The sequence below is a fragment of the Gracilinanus agilis genome, chromosome 4 (assembly GCF_016433145.1).
Source record: "Gracilinanus agilis isolate LMUSP501 chromosome 4, AgileGrace, whole genome shotgun sequence".
Classification (NCBI taxonomy): Eukaryota; Metazoa; Chordata; class Mammalia; order Didelphimorphia; family Didelphidae; genus Gracilinanus; species Gracilinanus agilis.
The window spans coordinates 445620471-445639816 of record NC_058133.1 but is presented as its reverse complement, the minus strand read 5'-3'; the positions used below and the strand labels follow the sequence as shown (position 1 = coordinate 445639816).

General features: G+C 34.5%; 1 pseudogene; it reads right to left on the bottom strand.

Moving 5' to 3' along the window:
• LOC123246686 overlaps positions 1–16575 on the bottom strand; it is a 69138-nt pseudogene extending 52563 nt beyond the window's left edge.
• Between the last annotated feature and the right edge of the window lie 2771 nt (positions 16576–19346).

Sequence of the window (19346 nt, the reverse complement as noted above, 5' to 3'; positions counted from 1 at the left end):
CTGGCTCTCTTGTTAATAATGAATATTTCTAATCTCCATATCACTAAATAATTGTTTTATTGATGTTGGTAAGAACTAATCCTACTAAGCAGGCAAACTCCTGAGTAGAAACCACAATGGCTTAGCCACAATGGCCCTCTCAGGTGAACCCCCAAGTCAGGAGCAGTAAGCAATGAGATCTGCCCACATTAACCCTCCAGAAGCAACTGACTAACTCCCTCTCAACTGTCCCCTCACCCAAAGTTCTCCAGGGGGGGGGTCCCCTGGAATTCTGCGTGAGGCTGACCCTGTATTTTGCAGGGATTCCATACTGCCATCCTTTACATAACAAAATGGGAAAACAAAAATATACTAACACTTTAAAAACACCTTTGTGGTATTTCTAGAGAAGAGAAATAACTACATCATAGTTAAAGGGCTCATTTTTCAGTAATTTAAGATAATTGCTGTATATTTTTTTCCTCCAGAAGCAGAAATTTTTTCATGAAGGTTTTAATAGTTCTTTTAAAACATCAGGGTATCTAAAAATCAAAATGAGAACTATCAAGGCAAAATCTAAATGAGCGATAACATTTTTTAGGTGTGTATGCTCAACATGACCAAATAGTGTTTTTATAATTTGCCACTCTAGGAGGGCATAACCAAGATGGCAGAGAAGGAATACATATTCACTTGATCTCTATCAAATTACCTCCAAAAACATGACATAACACCTCAATATAAATTCTGAAGTTGCTAAACACCCTACAAAAAGATGGACTGAGAGTTTTTTCAGCCCTAAACAACTTAGTAGGCTGGCATGAAAGATTTATTGTGCCAAGGTGGAAGTGAGGCATAAAGAAGATTTAAAAAAACAGGTCTAATGGGGCAACTGCCCTTAGTGGGTAGTGGTGGTATGTGTGACTGAATCAACAGAAAATGCTTCCAGAGGCCTCATCTATAGACACTAAGAGGGACAGGTGGGAAAACTGCTCAGAAGGAGATTATTATAAGGGTTCTCTTTGCTGGTTGTGGGTGCAAGTCTCTTGTCATGTTGCCCATATGCAAATTCAGGTTGCAATTCTCTGTTGTGGTCTCAGGAAGAGGAAAAGCACTAGTATTCACTAGCTCTTGCAGCCACAATGGAAAAGGGGCCTTGATCACAGTTCCAAGGTGGAAAAGAGTGCTTGTGGTTACACAGACTAGAGCATAGACCAGGTGAGTATTAAGTATATCTGTCTTTACATCATACCATTTTGGAAAAAAATGAAAGCTTATAAATCCCAGCTAATTCGGAAGGCAGCTGCACAAAGAACCTGATGCTTATAATACTATTTCCTTCACTACAGTTACAAAGCCTTATTTTAATAGTTTTTTTAGTTGAAAGAAAAGAAAAAAGGCTGAAAATGAGCAAACAACAAAAAAGAAACTCAACACACAAAATTGTTTCGGTGACACAGAAAATCAAAACACAAATTCAGAAAGACAACAAAGTCAACATTACTGCAAACAAAGTTTACAAGGAAAATATGAATTGCTTTCAAGCCCAAAGAGAATTAATGGAGGATCTCAAAAAGGTTTTTAAAAACCAAATGAAAGAGGTAGAAGAAAAATTGGGAAAAGAAGTGATATAGAAAATCATGAAAAAAGTCCACAGTTTGTTTAAGGAGGCACAAAAATATTGAAGAAATTAATATATTAAACACCAGAATAGGCCAATTAGCAAAAAAGGCACCAAAATCCATTGGAAAGAGGAAATCCTTAGAAATCAAATCAAGACAAATAGAAACAAAAATACAAAAATTCACTGAAGAGAAGAACATCTTAAAAGGCAGAATTGGCCATATGGAAAAAGAGGTACCAAAAAATCACTGAGGAAAATAACTTTGTAAAAAGTAGAATTTGCCAAATGGCAAAAAAGGTACCAAAAACTTACTCATGAAAATCATGTTTTAAAAATTAGGATTGGGCCAATAGAAGTCAATGACTTCAAAATACATCAAGAAACAAAGTAAAGAGAATGAAAAAAAAATGAACTATCTCATTGGAAAAACAATTGGCCTAAAATGAATCCAAAAGAGATAATCTAGGAATTTTTAAACTACCTGAAAGCTATGCTTTAAAAAAAGAGCTTAGACATCTTAATTTAACAAAGTATCAAGGAAAACTGCTCTGAAATTCAAAATGAAAACTGAAAGAATCTATTGATCACTTCTTGAAAGAGAGCCAGAAGGATAATTCTCAGAAATATCATGACCAAATTGATCTAAGGTTAAGGAGAAAATATTGCAAGTGGCTAAAATAAACAATTCAAATATCAGGGTAGCACAGTCACAATAACATAAGATTTAATAGCTTCGACATTAAAGGCTTAGAGGTCCTGGAATATGATTTTCTAAAGGGCAAAAGATCTAGGATTTCAACCAAGAATCACTTAACCAGCAAAACTGAGCATACTATTCAGGGAACTGGATCTAAACAATTGGAAAAACATTGAATGTTCATGGGTAGGATGAGCTAACATAATAAAAATGACCATTCTACCCAAATTAATTTACTTATTTAGTGCCATACCTATTAAACTACCAAGAAACTTTTTTACTGAATTAGAAATAAACTAAAACAAAGTTCATTTGGAAGATCAAAAGATCAAGAATATCAGGGAAAATAATGAAAAAAATGTCTACTCTAAATGATCACCCTAGAACAATTATAAATAATATTGAAATAAGTCTTGATGCTAAAACCAATGGAAATGTACATCAACTATTGGAGGGGGGGAGTTGGAGGGAGGGGGAGGGAAGAGTAAGAAAATGAATCATGTAACCATGGAAAATTTTTCTAAAAAATAAAAATTTAAATTAAAAAAAAAGATATTTAAGGTTCAACTCTTTATATCCATACATGTGTGATAATGAAATTAAATCTGCCCTGCCCATCCTTAATCTAATCACCAAAGATGAGAACATCTTCATTTAATTAACAAAGTGGGAGGTCTGTGACCCACATGTGCTAAAGTAAGTGATGAATCAAAATTTACTGACTGCCTCCTGGGCAGTCCTAAGAAAAGTATCTGTTGTTATTGGACACGTAAACTAAGAGGAAGGCACAGGAAATGGTGCAAAAGAAGCCACTTTAAAAGAGTGTTCAGTGAGTTCAGCTCTCTTCTTGTTCCTGACTTGGAGCTGGAGGAGCACTGGACATGGGAACCTGTGACCTTGGTGAGACTGTTCTTAATTCTTTCCCTTAGAACTACACATGGTGGTTGAAGAAGACTGACTACCTTAGCCTCTGAAGGGGCCCATGATTGGGAGAAGCCCTTGTGATTAAGCCTCTTGTTAATTGACTTTTAGGCTCTTAGGCTGGGACTCTGGAACACTGCTGGAGTAAAGCCCAGACTTGAATACAAATCTAATTCATTAAGTTAGTCTCTTACTCTACCCTCTTCTCATCTTTCTACTTCCACTCTGTCCTATATTTTGTAAATAAATTACTAAAATCATTTTAGGAATTGGAATTTATTCAGTTCCTTGGCAACCACACCTTTAAATATTAATATATCAAATAAAAACCCTTTCCTCTCTTACACATGGGAGATGATTTTTGTAACTCCTAAGAACTTTCATTTATATTAGGGCAGTTAAGAGAAATATACATAGACAAAAGGCAAGGATATGAAATGAATATGATGGGATATTTACAAAAATAAAATTAAAGCTTGAGAAAGAGAAATACATTGAGAGAAGGGGAAGAGAAAAATAGAATGGGTTAAATTATTATACATTGAAGAGTTTTTATAGTGTAGGAGAAGATGGGTGAGGTGGGGAGGGAAATATGTGAACCTTGTTTCCATCAAAATTGACTCAAAAGGGGAAGAACATATTCAGTCATTTGGGTATAGAAATCTATCTTGCCCTATAGGAGAATAGGAGAGGAAGAAGATATGAGAAAAAGAGTGGAGATAATAGAAAAGGAAGATTGCGAAATGTAGTGAGAAAGTAAATAGGGCAAATAAATACACTAATCACAGTGGTGCAAAACATTTTTATAATGTCTTACAAATAAATCAAATGTATCAGAAATATAAGCCATTCTCTAACTGATAAATGGTCAAAGGATGTGATCTCAGACAAAGTAATTAAAGCTCTCTATAATTGTGCAAAAATGTTCTAAATCCCTATTAATTAGAGAAATACTATTTAAAATAACTCTGAGGTACTATCCCATACCTAACAGGTCATCTATTATGACAGAAAACGGAAATGACAGAAATTGGAACTTATGTGAGAAATCTGAGATACTAACTCACTGTTAGAGGAGTTATGAACTGATTTAACGATTTTGGACAGCAATTTGGATCTATGCTTAAAGGGCTATCAAATACTCCCTATCCTTTAACCTAGCAATGCCATTGTTGGTTTATATCACAAAGAGATAAAAAGAGAAGGACCTTTATGTACAAAGATATTTAAAGCACCTCTTTTTGTGGGGACAAAGAATTGGAAAAATTAGGGGATACTCATCAACTGAGGAAAAGCTAAGTTATTGTATATGGTTATGGTGAAATGATGAGAATGAAGAGTTAAAAAAAAAACCTAGAAAAACTTACACAAACTGAAAAAGAGTTAAGTAAGCAGAACCAGGGCAACATTGTACACGGTGATACTATATGATGAATAACTGTGAATAACTTAGCTATTCTCAGTAATCCAACGATTAAAGCAATTTCTAAGAATTCATGATAAAAAAAATACCATCTGCTTCCAGAGAAAGAACTGATGCAGTGTGAATACAGACCAAAGCAATTTTTTCCATTTTCTTTGTTAATTTTTTGGTTGAATTTTCTTCCACAGAAAAATTAATATGGAAAAATATTTTATGTGATAGCACATACAGAATTTATATCAGATTGCTTATCATCTTGGCAGGGTTGGGGGAAAGAGGTAGAGCATTCTAGACTCAAAATTATTTTGAAAATGTCAGAAATTGTTTTAAGTAATGGGGAAAAATAAAATTAAATAAATAAATATACCACTCTAGTAATCCAGGTCAAATGAATAGTCAAACTAGAAACTTTTTACGTGTGTGTGTGTGTGTGTGTGTGTGTGTGTGTGTGTGTGTGTGTGTGTATTTTGGTGAGGCGTAAAATCTGTGATTTTATTTATTTTGATTTCATGATGAGATAACTCTATCATTACCTCCCAAGTCAATTAGGCTCAAAAACAAAATGTCTTCCTTAAGTCCTCTTTCTTTATAACACCATCCCCTACATTTAAACAGTTGCCATGTCCTATTTTTTCAGTTTTTTAATATATCTCATGTCTGTCCTGTCTCTCCTCTCATATTATCACTACCCTCGTGCAGACCCTTATGACCTTATGCCTTGACTATTATAATAGTCTACTAGTTCATCTCTCTGAGTCATCTTTCCTTTCCCAGTCCCATCCTCCTCTCTGCTGTCAAATTGATCTTTCTAAAGTACAAGTTTAATCATGCCACCCACCTTTTTATCAGTCAGTCAATCAATAAACATTTTAAAGCACCTCCTTTGCTCTAAGAACTGTGCTAAGCATTAGGGATACAAAGAAGGGGAAATACAGTACAATCTTTGCTCTTTTGGAGTATGAAAACCAATATATACAAATAAGATATGAAGATAAAAGGAATCATATACAATGATTGTTGCGAACAGGATCAAATATGAAATCCTCTAGTTTTTAAAGGCAATCATGACCTGATCCTTTTCTACTTTTCCAATTTGCTTATGCCTTACTTATCCCAACAATATTCTCTGTAATACTGTAATGATGGCCCCCTTCCTATTATAATACCCTCCATTCTGATTTAGGGCATTTTCACTGGGTCTTCTGAATGCTTCTTTATCTCTTCTTCATCTCTTTCAAGTCTCAGCTAATGTCTTTCCTTCTACATAAAGCCTTTCCTAGTCTTCCTTAATTTTAGTACTGTCCTTCTGCTATTAGCTCTAACTTAGCACACACACACACACACACACACACACATATATATATATATGTACATATATATATGTACATATATATATAAAATTTGTACATAATAATATGCTCATAGTCTCCCCCAATAGACTTTGAGCTCCTTTATATTAGGGATAAGTTGGTTTAATTTGGGAAAAAAACTGCATGGCTTATTATAGTGTCTGGTACATAGTAGGCACTTAATAAATATTTCTTGACTTGATTCTGCCAAATGAGATTGGTAACTATTCTTAGATTTACAATCTTAGAGAGTTGCTTCAAGCCCAGAGAGTCTAAGTAACTTACCCAATTTTACATAGTCAATGTATGTTAGATATAGGACTTGAATCTATGCATTTTCCTGAAGATAAACCATGTTCCTTATCTATCCAATTATACCACCACAATATTAATGTCTGTAATATAAATTCAAACTAACTTTCAGAATTATTTAAAAATTCTTTTCTGAACCAATAACATTTTAACATGATCACAATCAACCTCATTTTCTAGTTATTTTTTCCTTTGGGTTTATTGTACAAATTGTCATAGGTTTTGGTTTTCTGTGGAGGGTAGGTATTTGTTTGTTTGTTTGTTTGTTTGTTTTAGTGGGGATAGGCCATGTTGGGAAGGGGAAATACAAGTGGGTTTTGGAGTCAAAGAACTTATGTTCAAATATCACTTTTGCCTCATACTACTTATGTGATATTGAACAAATAATTATGATGATTCCTTTATAATTTTTGTATTAATTTATTTTTTCAATTACATGTAGAAACAATCATTGGCCAATTGTTTCCTGACATTTTACAATTCAGATTATCTCTCCCTTCATCCTTCCCCTCTTTCCAGAAGTAAAGTAGTAAATAGATTGATATAGGTTATGTCAGTGCTTTCATTCAGTATATATTTTCCAATCCCCAATATTGTGATTGAAGACACATATACCACATACACAATAAAAGACTCCAAGAAAATTAAGTGAAAGATGGTGTGCTTTCATCTGCAATCAAATTCCAACAGTTTCTTCTTTGTCTATGAATAGCATTTAAAAAACAATCAAAGTCCCTTGGAGTTATCTAGGAACTGTGATTTGCTGATATTAGTTTAGTTCATCATGGTTGATCAACTTGCAGTATTTCTGTAACTGTATAAACCAGTGATGCGCAAACTATGGCCTGCAGGCCAGATGCGGGCCCCCTGAAATGTTCTATCTGGTAGGCGACATTATTCCTAATCTGATGAATACAATGAGTAGGATACAATACAATGAAACTCCGAAAGAGTTGCTTTAGAAACAGACTGACAGATGAGCATTTCCTTTCCTTTGACCCCCTCTTTAAAAAGTTTGCCCATTACTGGTATAAACAGTTCTGGTTTTGCTCAATTTTACTTTGCATCAGTTCATGTAAGACATTATAGATCTTTCTGAACTCATTCTGTTCCTCATGTCTTATGGAGCAGTCACTTCCCATTATAACCAGCTTATTTAGCTATTCCCCAATTGATGGACAACTCTTCAACTTCCAGTTCTTTACCACTACAAAAATAGTTCTGAATTTTTTTCTAAGTAGTTCCTTTCCCCCCATCTCTGATCTCTCTATCTTATTTTTTCCTCAGTTTATCATTTTCTTTCTCTCCTTTCAACCTTTCACTGTTCACAAATGTTTTTGCTTCTATTTACTGTCCTCCGTGAATTTCTCCTCTTTTGTTTGTCCCCTCTTTTTTTGTTTCCCTTTCCCTTCTTACTTTCCTATTAGATAAGACATTTCTATAAGTGAGCATAAATGTTATTCCGAATTTGTACAAAATTTGATGAGAGTAAGGTTTAAACATTACTCACCATTGTTGTGAGCATTATTTAGGTATTAGTTTATATATAGTTAATGTGGATCTAGCAGGAAGGGCTGGAGAATTCCACATGGAATGGGGAAGAAGGAAGTTGCTTGCACTCTCTTTGAAGGACTCTATGGTAGGAGTTACAGACAGTAACTGATTCCCTGGGAAACCTCAGAGCTTGTGGAGTTGTACCCTGATTCCATAACCTCACCATAAATTATAAGAGATAATTTAACTCTCAATTTTCTCACCTTTTATCTTTTCATAATGTACTGCTCATTGTTATCCTTTGATTATTTAAGTTTATTTTTTATTTTTTTAAACCCTTAACTTCTGTGTATTGATTTATAGGTGGAAGAGTGGCAAGGGTAGGCAATGGGAGTCAAGCGAATTGCCCAGGGTCACATAGCTGGGAAGTGTCTGAGGCCGGATTTGAACCTAGGACCTCCCATCTCTAGGCCTAACTCTCAATCCACTGAGCTACCCAGCTACCCCCTATTTTTTATTTTTTTATCATTTATTAATATTTATTTTTTAGAAAAGTTAACAAGGTAACACGATTTATGCTCTTACTTTCCCCTTCACCCCCCAACTTTCCCCCCTTCCATGACCGATATGCGTTTCTACTGGTTTTAACATGTGTCATTGATCAAGACCTATTTCCAAATTGTTGAGAGTTGCATTGGTGGGGTAGTTTCGAGTCTACATGCCCAATCATGTCTGCCTCAACCCATGTGTTCAAGCAGTTGCTTTTCTTCTGTGTTTCCTCTCCTGCAGTTCTTCCTCTGAATGTGGGTAGCATCTTTACCATAAGTCCCTCAGAATTGTCCTGGGTCATTGCATTGTTGCCAGTACAGAAGTCTATTACATTTGATTTTACCACAGTGTATCAGTCTCTGTGTACAATGTTCTTCTGGCTCTGCTCCTTTCACTCTGCATCAATTCCTGGACGTCTTTCCAGTTCACATGGAATTCCTCCAGTTTATTATTCCTTTGAGCACAATAGTATTCCATCACCAGCATATACCACATTTTGTTCAGCCATTCCTCAATTGAAGGGCATACCCTCATTTTCCAGTTTTTTGCCACCACAAAAAAAGTGCTACTATAAATATTTTCGTGCAAGTCTGTTTATCAATGATCTTTTTGGAGTAAAAACCCAACAATGGTATGGCTGGATCAAAAGGCAGGCATTCTTTTATAGCCCTTTGAGCATAGTTCCAAATTGCCATCCAGAATGGTTGGATCAGTTCACAACTCCACCAGTAGTTCATTAATATTCCAATTTGGCCACATTATCCTTTGATTTTTAAACAATCATATCCCATTGTTTTCAACTTACTCCTGCTCTCTACATATACTCCTATTCATTATATTAATAGTGATAAAATGCTTAAATATCTTCTTTACCTTAAGCATCCTAAATACTTTAGGTATTTTAGGTACTTTGACTATCATAGATATTTTAAACATTTTAGTTATCACTTTCTTCATAGTAATGTAATCAGTTTAAATCCAAGCTTTTCCTTGATTACTTTAAAATATCTTAGATATATTTTATACCATAAGTATTTTCCCATGCAAAGAATGTCATCAGTTTAATACCATTATTTTCTTTGATCACTAAAGTATATTAAATACTTTAAGTATCTCTTGGTGTATAGAAATCCTAAGTATCCTAGTGATACAAATTTCCCCCTTTCCATTGTTAAAGTACCCTTTTACTCTTAACTATATACAACATATGTACAATTATGTACATGTGAAGGGAATTTAAGTGTATATGTGTTGTACATATGACCTGTTATGTCCTGTATCGTTTCATACTCACATCTTCCTTTAGAATTCTCTTGTCAATCAGCCATGGACTGTTATGGAGCTGCAGTTTCTGAAGCATCAAGCTGGATTGTAATGCTTCATCCTTTTGTAAACAATTACTAATCCTTCCTATTAAGTCCTTTTGCTGCATATCCAAACTACCCTGTAAGGAATATGCAAGCTGACTTTCTTTAAGTTCATTTTTTGATGTCCCATATACATATTACCTCATTTGTAAGATGTCTTGCTTCTCCTCATCTTTTTCAGCAGTCTGATTACTAACCCTTATATTTCCTAAAGTAAATTCATTTATATTTTGCCCAGCCTAGTCAGTGTGCTGTCTTTTCCCTCTGCCTTATTGCAGTCACCTTTTTCACAGTCTTTTGCCAGTACTAGTCAGCTGGTTCATAAGCTTTTCAGTTTTTCTCCTTGTCTCAAGTAAACTTCCATCTCATCAAATGAAGGAGATGAAGGAGACTGGCTAAATTTTTTGCATTTATGGTCACAACATCCATCGTGAGGTTTGTCATCCTTGTTTGACCACTTGGAATTATAATATGTTTTTCTTTTGTTATCACGCTGTTCATTGCAATAAGATTTGTTGAAATCAATCTGCTTCTTCTATTTACAAAATTTAACTGTGTGGTCTTGACATCCACACAGATAACACATCTTTCCATTGATGTTATTTTTCTGTTATTATAGCCTCCTGATTGCCTAGACTGACTTTGTCCCCTACTGGTCTGTAGTGCCAAGTTTTTGATCTCTTCCCATTCTTTCTCTTTCTTTGCTTCTTTAAGTTGTCTCTTTAAATCTTTAAATTAAGGTATCTTTCTCATTCTCAGATTCTCTGGCAACCCTTTGTTCTTTCACATGAGAGTCATGTATATAACTAGCCTGTTTCCCAATATCCTCAATGGACAGAGTTTCCCATTCAGGGAAGTTCTGGCAAAAGTAGTTTCGGATTGGCACTGCAGCCCCTTTGACAAACTGTCTACATATGTGTTCCAAAGCTTCAGGTGACTGATTATCCTTGTATCCAAGCAAATTCTCTGCAGATTCAACTAGCCTGTCCAAGTATACACTTGGGTATTCGTCTTCTTCTTGCCTTAATTTCTCAAACTTGGTCCATGAGTTAGGTCTCTTGGGATGTAACCTAATGGCTTCAAGTAAATCAATTCAGCACCTCACTAAATATCTCATATTGGCATGAGACAATACCTCCAAGTCTTCATGAACTGTAGGCCAGGATGTTAGGTTTTGATTTGACCTGGTCAAATGCTCAACCACTTTCTTTAATGTCCATATTCCTTGAAAAACTGATACTATAATAGCTCCTAGAGCAGGCAGGAATCCTAACAATTCCACTAAGCTAAGTGCTAGCCATTTATAAGAATCATGTATTAGTAAAATCTTCAGCAGGTAACCTGATATAGTCTTGAACCACAGAGTGTAAGCATCCTGGGTAATGGTGTATATCATCAGGCAGAGGCTAGATACTATAAAAGTTATTCTTCCCACAGCCATTTTCCTTCTTTGTTATTATTAGATTCAATTCCCTTTAATTTGCCAAAAACTGTTATATAAAGTTAAGTGGATCTGGAGCAGGGTTAATTGTGGGTGTTGAATCCTATGTGGGACACCTAAGACAGGATAGTGAAGCAGAAGGATCACCCACTGCAGTAGATGTTATTATAATATATTGAATCTACTTATCCCAAACTCCAGGTGATAACAGTATCCCGGGGCTACCAGCCAAGCAAGGAATCCATTGAGAGATTTTTTTAGCTAGCTTTACCCAACCGAAACCCAGTGCCTTGGATAATGCTTATGACTGGCTACAGATTGATCACTGATTCTGTGGGATGTAATAATCCTCTTTCCTCAAGTTGTCACAGGATATAATTCACTAGAGCCCACTAGATCTTTTGATGAAGCTCAAATCAGTAGTAAGTTTAAGATGATTTATTATCTAATAGACTTAGGGAGGAGGAGCAAGGTAATGGCTAGGAGAATGAAAATAGGAAGTCCTTAACTGTTTAAAGCTAATTATATTATTGATGAATAGTCTGATATACTGGTCATCAAGGTTTGGTTGTTAACAGCCCAGTTGGGCCAGGCAGGCCCAACCTAAAGTCAAGGTTATCCTGCTGAATGATATGCTGTTGTTCTTCTTCGTTAGCGAAATTCAGGAACAGGGATTGGTGACATAAATTTGAAGTTGGTTGTTGGTTGATGATTGAATACAGTTCACCTATGGCCTACCCAAACCACTCTTCTCAAACAAAAAATCTCAATACTGAGTTCCAGATTCCTTCAAATTCCTGGTTTTTATACCCGAGCCTAATTGCCATTGGCTCCTATAAAGTCCCTGACAGGCTTGGTTCATTCCACATTCTAAGCAGGTAACTGTCCATTATCTTGATTTCTATATGGTTGTCAAATATATTCATACACTAGTCACCACTTTACCATGCAGGAATATATTCAGTTTAACCCCATTGATTTCCTAGAGTTTTTTTTTTTCTGCTTCTATTTTAAAAGATTCTTGTGAGTGTCAAATTTGGTTATTTAATTATCTTTTTAGCTAAGGCCTTTTTGCCAAGAATTCCTGGAATTTCCCTATTTCATTAAACAATCATTTCTTCACCCGGTGTATTATGTTGTTTCCCGAGGTAGGTGATTTTTGAGTCTTGGCCTATATCCTTTGCATTGCAGAATATCATATTCCATGCTTTCTGATCCTTCCACAATATTTGAGTTGATTTTTTCTCACTACTTGTAGTTATTTTCTCCTTAACTTGAGATTTCTGGAATTTGGCTATAATAGTCCTGGGATTTTTAAATTTGAGATTTATTCCAAGTGATAATTGGTATATTCTTTCAATTTCTATTTTCTGCTATTGTTCAAGAACATCAGTGTAGTTTTTCCTGATAATTTCTTGAAATGTTGTAGATTCTTTTTTAGATCATGACTTTCATAGTGAATCTTTAGATTATCTCTCCTGGATGTATTTCCAGGTCACTTGTTTTTCAAGTGAGAGATTTCAAATTTTCTCCTGTTTTTTTTCATTCTTTTGAATTTTTTACTGTTTCCTGCTTTCATTGAGTCATTAGCTTCAATATGTCCATTTCTAATTTTAAGGGAGCCATTTTTTCCTTTGAGACTTTGTACTTCTTTTCTTAGGGAAATATGTTACTGTTTGAGATTTTGTATATCCTTTTTAAGACATCAATTTTCTTAATTTCTTCTAAGCTGTTGATTTTTTCTATCATTTTCTCTTCTAATTTTTCTTCTAAGTTTCTTATTATTTGTTTATCTATTCTTTCTTAGAATTCTTTTGGTGGTTCATTTTTAGCTTCACATCCTTTCACATTTTCCTTTGGGGCTTCTCATATTTTTATTTTTACTATTGCTCTCCTCATCTGAGCTTATTTTTTGGTCTTCTCTCGTGTTAAAATATTTTTCTGGCTTCAAGCTTTTTCTCTTTCTTTTGCTCATTTGGGGGCATTTTCCCCTTGGTCTTGTCTATATTTTGAAGCTTAGCTCTGTTCTTGGGTTGAAGGAGTATTGTCTCATGCTCATTGTGTGCAGAATATACTCAGCTGTTTCAATCTCAGAGCTGTGTGGAGGTTTATAGCTGTTCAGTTCAACTAGTTGGAGTTGGATTTTGCCAAATCCTACCAAGAGGCTGAATATTGCTCGACTGAATTCCTCCCATTGCTGCCTGTTATGGATCCCATCAGGTTACTGTTTTATCTGGATTATGCGGGACCATTTCCCTATCACTACTGTTTTGTTTTTTTTTTTTTTCTGTATTGCTTTGGTGTCTGCTCTTAACCTGCTGAAGCTGGACTAAACAAGTAGTTCTTTTTCTCCTTCTGCTTCTGCTATATTTCATTTAAGTATGCTGAGGCCTGTTCAGCACTCTCTCTTCTACCCCAGGAATATGTAATATTCAATAGACTGACTAATGTGATTCATGACACACAAAAAAAGGTTAAGTGTTTGCTTTAAACATATTTTAATGTATTTAAAAACACATGATTTTTATCTTTGTTTTTCCTTTCCATATTCTATTCTTCCCTCTTTGGCAAACTCCACCTTTTGAGAAAGGAGGAAAAATACATTTCATGACAAATATGTATAGTCGCACAAAAAAAAAAAATTTCTGCATTAGGCAAATCCCCCACTCCCAAAGCAAGAAAAATAAATAAAGAAATATTCTTCAATCTGTCTTTTGAGACCATCAGTTCCCTGTCTGGAGGTGGCTGACATTTTTCATCTTGAGTTCTTTGAAACTGTCAGGAATCAGAGTAAATATTTTTATAGTTGATTATCTTTAAAATATAGAGGTTACTGTGTAAACTGTTCTCCTGGTTCACTTTGTATCAGTTCATGTAAGTCTTCCAAGGCTTTTCTGAAAATATCTCCTTTATCATTTCTTATAGCACCATAGTATTCCATCACATTCATATAACATAACTTGTTCATATATTTCACAGTTGATGGATTGCCCTTCAATTTTCAGTTCTTTGTTACCACAAAAATAGCTATTATTAATATATTTGTACATATTGATCCTTTTCTCTTTTTGCGTCAAAGAGTATGCACAGTTTAATAAGCTTTGAAAATAGTTCCAAATTACTTCCTGGAATGTTTGGATTAATTCACAGCTTCACGAATAGTGCATGTTTTCTAACGGTCCATCCAGCGTCTGTCATTTTCCTTTTTTTTTTAGACAATCTGAGAAGTATAATGAGGTGCCTCAAGACATTTCTGACTCAAATATTATGAACAGAGAGGTAGCTTTGACCTTTTCCTCTAAAAATATCCATTTTTATCCTTTGCTTATTTGTCAATTGAGGATTAATCTTAAATTCATTTTTAAAATTCCCAGATTTATTTTAGCTGTCTATTAAAATTTTTCATTATTTAGTTTTATACATTTTGCTTATAAATTTCTGTTAATACTACTTAAGATGTTCACATAATGCCTTTTAAAGTCTAAATAGTGTTTTACATGCAATATCTTATTTATTCATAATAGCTTTGTAAAATACGTAATACAAATATATTTTACCCCATTTTACAACTGAGGAAACTGAGACTCAGAGAGGTGACATGACTTTCCCATTGCCCCATAGCTCCTAAGATTTAAAGGCCTTTCTCATTCTCAGTCCAGGATTTTACAAAGTCAAGCAACTTCCCATGTACATGATGTTTCTGTATTTCAGATTGGCAACGGAAGACCAGGCGGCTACTAATAGCTATCTTGTCATGTGTTAAAGGTCTCCTAAAACTAGTACTGTTTTTTAGGTCATAAATATGTGATAAATTATAACAAATATGTTTATCCAAGAGAAATAAATTCTTTCATTAGCAATGTTCAAAACTACTTTTATATAATAAAAGGTTAATAATATCTATTTGACTGCCTTTATAACAACCAACTCCTTTCAAAATCTATAAGTGCAACTCGAACATGGTAAGAACTCAATATACTTGATGACATTTTGGAAAAGATGAAGGCTCAAGATCACACAAATGAATATAAAAGTCCTGATATGGGCATTATTTATGTAGTTGAATAAGAAAGGAGATTGTGTATTCAAAAAAAGATGAAGAAAGATGTCTATATGCATTAATTGTATGACTATTTCAAGCTATAAAATAAAAACTCTCCAAATTGGCATTGGTTTCCCTTTACCTTAAAGAAAAATCAGAACTCAGAAGGAAACAAAGATTGAGCTAGATGCACTAAAATTTGGTGGAGAGATGAGCAGTCAAAATGCGGAATGAGTTAATGTTAAAATGAATTAAAGAGAATAAGAATAAGAACTTTCATAAATATATGAAGGGAAAAGAGAATATTAGAGGTACAGAGGATGTAGATTATTAATGAATGAGGAGGGGCATAAAATTGATGTTAATTCTAAAATGGCTAATCATCTATTCCTTACTGGATTTTTTTTATGGAAAATGGTAAGGAGAGGCAGGGAGTGGCAAAGAAACATAGATGGAAGGAAAGAAGGAGGGGGAAGCAAGCAAGAAAAAGATTGGAAGAAAGGAAAGCAGAGAGAGAAAGAAGAGATAAATTTAGTAAACTATGATAACTGGGGAGTCCTGCAGACTTTGCCAAAGGGTCACTGTGCAAGGACAGATGAGGGAATATAAGAAAAATTTGAACGCTCATAATGCAGCAAGATTGGAGGAGGTATACCTTTGGGAATTCAGAAAATCAGCCTTACTGAGACTGTTAAAATAATTTCTAAAATATCTTCAAGCCTGTGGGCAATGATGGAAGGCTAAAAATCAGAGCAAAAATGATGCAAACTCTGAATTATGAAAAGCAATGTTAATAATTAGTCATATAGGTCCAATATTAATGTAGCAAAATATTAATGCCCTAGCTCTCTGAAAGTAAATTGTATTGCAGCCTAAATAAGTCAAAGTTCTAGAATGTAAAGAAGGAATGACATCAAACATGTAAATTTTGAATAGAATTAGACTTAGTAAAAATAGTCACTTATTATGACCATATCAAGAAGATGTAAGTGTCCAAATTATGTAATCTGAATAATTATTGGAAAATTAAAAAATTCCTTTGTTAATGGTATAGTAAAATATAACTAAAAGACTAGGAGTTGGCAGAGCTGTGTCCTAATTCCATTTTCCACCACTCACTACCCCTGTAAGTTTGGATACATAACCCTGTGACCCTTGTTTTCTCTTCAATAAAATACAAAAATATCATCATGGTCCCCATACCAATAGAGGGTTGTTGTGAGAATTGATTCCATTTGAAACAATTCAATCTACCTTTAGCAGATGTGAATAATTTCTTCCAGTGCCCCTGAAGGAGGCTGAAGCAGGCATTGTGGATTTCTTAGAGACTGGTTGGACATCAAAGACACCAAGGTCATCCACTGCATTCCAGGCCATTGGCAGTCATCGTGTCTTTTACCCTAACACTGAACATTGGAGACTCTGGAAGAAAAAGTAAGACTGATGACTCTGTACACCTCTGTCTCACTTAAATTTAATTCATGTGCAAGTTAAGACATTACCTAGTGATGTTATTGGTCATCTTTGAAAATGAAGAACATTCAATAACAACTAAGTATAAAAGTATGAACCATCAAAGTATAGTTGACAGAGAGGCCAGCTTTGGAGTCAGAAAAGCTCTAGTTCAAATTCTCCTTTTGGCACATCCTTGTTATGGGACTCTATTCACTTTATTTATCTCCTTAGTGCCCAAAGCTACTCTTAAAAATGGTAAGTGAAAATGATTTATCTAGATTTTTGTAAAGCTCTTGATGAAGATTTTTACATTATCCTTTTGAAGAAGAGAGAATCATTGACTAGATTATAACATAATTAAATGGATGGAGAATTGGTTGGATAACTGTATTCTGAATAATTGTTAATGCTTCAGTGTTTATATAGCAGGAGGCATTCAGTAGAATATCTGAGGAAGCTTGATCCTTTGCTGTTTAACACTTCTAATCACTTATTGGAATTCAGTCCTAAATAGCATGCTCATCAGATTTTCAGATGACAAGAATTTAGACTAATTGGACAGCAGAGTCAGGAAGGAACTGCCCAACACTTGGAATTGTTCTAAAAGTGGAACAGGCTGCCAAAAAAAGGGATAATGGGCTTCTAATCCCAGGAAATTCTCAAATAGAAGCTAAATGATCATTTTTCAGGTATGGTATGATAGGATCCTCCTTCATTGGGATAAACTAGATTAATGTAATGACTCTTCCAATTCCAAAATTCAGTAATTTTGTGAAGTTGTTGAACAATTGTGATGGCATTTGGTAAAAGTAGTATTCTCATTGGGAATCAAATAAATCACAGATGCAGATAAAAATGATATTTAAAAAATATAAAGCATTATACAGCATGTCCACAAAGTCTTAGTGCAGTATTAAGCTACTACTATAACTTAAAGCTGTACTAAGACTTTTAGAACTCCCTTTATAAGTAATATGGCAAGCAATTAAAACAATAACTGAATTTTACAAAGAACTTTAACCTCTGCAAAATATTTTATGTACAAAATAAATCTGAAAGGTCAGTATTGAAGTTATTATTATTGCCATTTTTCATGTAAGGAAATTTAGAGAGAGGATTACATATGTACCAAGTATCATGAAGAAATAAAATTGAGGTTTTCAGTATTATCATTGTAACACAGAAGCATTATTTTATAGATAGATGGACTTGGAGATAAAGTCTTGGTTTCAAATATTTATTACCTCTGACACATTCTGCCTGTATGATTATGGGAACATCACTTAACTTCTCAGTGGTCTAAGGAATTCTTCAAGAATAAGAATTACTGATTACACTTTTGTGAAGAAAATTTCCATATGAGGAGTTCCATCACACCAATTAAATTACAGATCCGGACACTGCCACTCAACTTCCACACCTCTCAGCCCACCAAACACTCATATATACATGCTTATAGTTGTTTTTCTATTAACCCTTGCTTTCTGTCAGTGTCAGTTATTTTTAACCCTCACCTTCCTTCTTAGAATCAATAATTTGTATTGATTCTAAGACAGAAGAGCAGTAAGGGCTAGGCAATGGGGGTTAAGTGACTTTCCCAGAGTCACAAATCTAGGAAGTGTCTGATGCCAGATTTGAATCTAGGACTTCTCATCTCAATTGACTGAGGCATCCAGCTGCCCCCTCAGTGTCAGCTCTAAGACAAAGGAGTGATAAGGGCTAGGCAAAAGAATTTAAGTGACTTGCCTAGGATTGCACAGCTTGGAAATGTCTGAGGCCAGATTTGAACTGAGATCCTCCTGACTTCAGGCCTGGCACTTTATTCATTGTACTATTTAGATGCCTCTACCTATAGTCCTTATTTTGAAAGGAACAGTGGATAAAGTTTAGGACACTAATCCAGAAAGATCAGGCTTCAAGTTCCATCTCTGAAAATATAATGACTTTATGATTATGTGTAAGCTATCGCCTCTCAGTGCTATAAACCACTCTCTTGGATAATACATTTAAAAGAAGGTACCATTCTTCTTAGGTGGAGATTTTTTTCCTGGAAGTGCCTCATTTGTTGATGAAATCACAAGTCTCTGTCTCTAATCTCTAACTCACAGGAAAGTAAGGTATAAATTAGATAGTATTCCAAAAATATTTGCACAGTTTAAAGTGCTAGCATGGCATTTGTATCCAAGTAGGCACTTGATAACTGTTTTTTTACTAACTATATTATTGCTAATTATTATTTTATCAATATCATATATTTTCATCTATATGTGAAATATCCAGAAATCCAGCTATCTCTATTCTGTCCATCTCTATGGATATAATCTATATAAAAATAAGGCATAAAGGCATAATATTAAATAATTCCCACCAACTAACACAACATTCTGTGCTTGGTTGTATTTGTGCCAAAAGGTAGAAATCACAAGCTTCAGAAGCATCCATGAAACAAGCAGATTGGAAATGGTGTTTTTAAAAGACTTTTATGCAGCTTACGTTCTAAATATCTCATATAATAAATTTCAAAACAATAAGCTATTAATAACCCCAAGCTCACACAACCTTATAAATAAGGCAATGTACTTTGAAAATCTTAAATCATTAATGTTTTTATGTCCATGTTTTTACTCTTATGTGAACAGGTCTGCACTAGCCTGCATTAATTAAATTTAAGTAGGATTTCTGAGACCAGATCA